Genomic DNA, 3,354 nt, shown 5'->3' with positions numbered 1-3,354 from the left:
AGCTTTGCGCAGAGGCAGTGTCATAGCCAATGAGGTTCTACCGAGGCGTGACTATTGTAGAGATGGGCAAAACTGCTGGGACCCAAAAGTAACAGTGACAAATAGCAGTGACTGTTATTATTTCGATATAGATTTAATCGATATTTTATATAGATTAATCGTTTTTATTTATAAAACTTGGTATAAATTAATCGATTAAGTGCTTTTGTTAATAATCGATATGATTAGTTTTTAGTTAATTTAATCGATATAGTATTTTTATTGTAAAATTAATCGCTGTAATTAGTTTTTAGTAAAATTAATCTATATTATCAATTTTTAATGTAGTCAATTAAAAAAATTAATCTTTATACTGAGTCATTCTTATGGAAAGAGATAATTTTTAATAATGTATATCGCAGTACGCAATTTAGTAGTATGGTTTTTAATAACTAATATGGGACCTTATTTAATTCTTGTAAAATGTTAAAATAACAAAATCAAAGCTTTTATCTCAGATAAGATATTAAATTAAAACTCATAATTCTTCTCGTTACTAATATTTTCATAATGATATTACAGTGAAAATCTGATCTCANAACTGAATTCATATTTTAGTCTTCTCAAGTTGCTATATTTTTCATTTCAAGCTTAAACTTTTTATTAACAAATTGGTAGCACATTAAATAAATTAATTGGTAGCACAAAGAATTGTAGCATTAAGAAATTGGTAGCACATTAAATAAAGAAAATTTAAGAATAATTACGCCCACCCTTGGGTAACCATGAAATAAATACAGTAAAGTTGCATTTCATATGATGCTTTGCATTTTTGATATGATTTTTTGGGAAGAAGTACTTTTAAAATGAAAAATTCTGAACTGAGAATAGCATAAATTTCGTTACTACAAGAAAACACATGTTTACAAAGTCGAGCAATCTCTGAGTGTAGAAGATCATTGTAAAAGAATATGCTTCTATATAAATGTTTTAACTCTAAGAAATCAAAATGTTGTCAATTTAAATCCTTCAAAACAGTTAATTGAAAACAATTTTAATATTTTATTTTAATCATGATCCGATTACAACATCAGATGCTTGATAAAAATATTTAAACAATCCCAATTATCTTTTTATTGTTCACAATATTCTGCTTAGTGAAGAAATGAATAGATAGTTTCTTATGTGGTGTCTTAATATTTTTAAACCATTTAAGTACAAAAAATGCAGTTTTTTTCCTTCCAAATATGAACCACTTGTTGAGTGGAGCACCATATCATATTCAATTCCAAACGAGAACTTTTTTAACTTATTCAAATGAATACTAAGTGTCCCCATTTTCGGAATACGTAGGGTGGGTAAGGAAGTAGGCGATACTATATCTCAATTTAAGACGCGATATTTTAACGTCATATGTTTTTAAATATTCATCCAAAAAGCTAAACTAAATATCATTTTGATATACATCTGTATTTTTCCAAACGAAATATGTAAGATCAGGTACTTTAATTAAAAGCAAAATTGCAACAAAACATTTGTTTCCGAGTGTATTTATATAGAAAGAAACATAAGTAACCAGAAGATGAAAAAAAAAAAAAAAAGCATCTGATAATTTTCTATATTAATTACCTAGCACAAATCCTTTGTTGTTGTAACTAAAAAAAGGATTTTGTTTCATCAAAAGGCAAAATATCTAAAGATATTTCAGCAATCTTAAAAGGAGAAGAATTTATTTTATATTATTTTCATACATATTTTATTCTGAAAATGAACCCCGCTGTGCATTAATATTTATTTTTACGACGTAAACGGTATGCGTGAAAATTACGCAGTGTCTTTTTAAAATAGAATTGCCATCCATCTGTAACAATTACTATTGCTTGGGTCAAGTGATTTAATTGTACCTGTTTGAAAAAGGTTTAGAAACTTATATATTTATATTTCATTAAAATTAGAGAGAAAAAATTAGTTTTTACACACCGTTTGTAACAAGATCCAATCGAATTAGGTCGAATCGAAATTTGTGCTATAAATTTGTCGCAGAGAAGAGTAGTCTGTATAAAAACTACATCTATGTGAAAAAACTTTTACCGGTAATTAAAATAAAGCATATTTTTCAACTTTTCTGCTTCGTATAGTTTTTCTATGCTGAATAATTCCAGGGCTGAAAGCCTATATATATATAAAGACGGAAAAGAGTAATGACTGGTAACAAATAAATTTTATTTCTTACCTTTTTTTCGGGAATAATAAAAATCTATAACTACCAATTTTTATTAAGGGATACAACTTTTGTATTGAATTGCTTCTTCGCTGAGAATAAATTATTTACAGTGCTATTGTTGAGAATAGACAAACTCCTCCCAAATGTTATCTAATATTGAAATAGTTTCCCTACCAGTATTTTCTCCTTTCCGTCTCGCTTTCAGGCCTGATTTCATTGAGAACAACGAAAAGCATCACATTCTGTACAGTACTCGGAATTGTGTGGAAAGTAACGCCTACTTTTTGTGAAATATGCCTAATACCTTTCAGAGCTGTAGGTATCATCGAAGGCAGATTCAAGTATTGCGAGTTCCTTTTGTAAAATAAACAGCATCTCATGCGTTTGGTTCAGATCTTTACTCGAAATTGTAAGGTGAAATAAGAAAAGTAACGCCTAATTTTAAAAATATATTTGATAACGTACATGGGTCTTAAACATTGAGAAAGAACTAAAAATAGCATCTTCGTTTCGAACAATGAAAAGCATCTCCTACTTTCATTGGTGTAGAGTCGTTGGGGGCACTTGCCCCTCCAGTAATTTTCCTAAATTTTAGAATTTTTTTAACGACATTAATTTTATATCCCAAAACTTCCAACTGCTATTTTTAATTTAAAAAATCAACAAAATTTTCGATATTTTATTAATTTGGTGTCCAGTTTGGTGACTTCGTATTTCGGAATAAAGCTCTGAAATAAAAGTAGGCGTTACTTTTTATGATATTCTTAATTCTCCACCTACTTAAGGAACGAATATGAGATACTTTTATTATTAAACTTGGTAATTGTACTGCATGTCATTAAACAACAAAATGTTATTCCATGTTTTTCTCTAACATATGTTACTAAAATTTCATTGCTAGAATATAAGCCTAATTAAATGTATTACTTACAACTCATAAAATTTTAATTAAAGCGAAACAGTCAAAAGTCACTAGCGAAAAAATTCCTAGTGACATGAGTCAAGTAATGTTATGAGAGCCAATATTTAAGCTAAATATTTAATAAAAATTTAACAAGCCAAATATTTAATTTTCATTTTTTAAAAATCCTTATCTTTTTATTGACCTTATAAAAGTCTTTTTGCAGAAAGTTTAATGCGAGGAAAAAAAA

The 3,354-nt window shown here is 27.9% G+C and overlaps 1 pseudogene; it reads left to right on the top strand.

Annotated features, from left to right (window-relative positions):
* On the top strand, positions 1 to 58 carry LOC122269640 (U4 spliceosomal RNA; annotated as a pseudogene).
* The last annotated feature ends 3,296 nt before the right edge of the window (positions 59 to 3,354 follow it).

The sequence above is a fragment of the Parasteatoda tepidariorum genome, chromosome 6, assembly GCF_043381705.1.
Source record: "Parasteatoda tepidariorum isolate YZ-2023 chromosome 6, CAS_Ptep_4.0, whole genome shotgun sequence".
Lineage (NCBI taxonomy): Eukaryota > Metazoa > Arthropoda > Arachnida > Araneae > Theridiidae > Parasteatoda > Parasteatoda tepidariorum.
The sequence above is the reverse complement of the archived record's forward strand: the minus strand, read 5'-3'. Positions and strand labels throughout refer to the sequence as shown.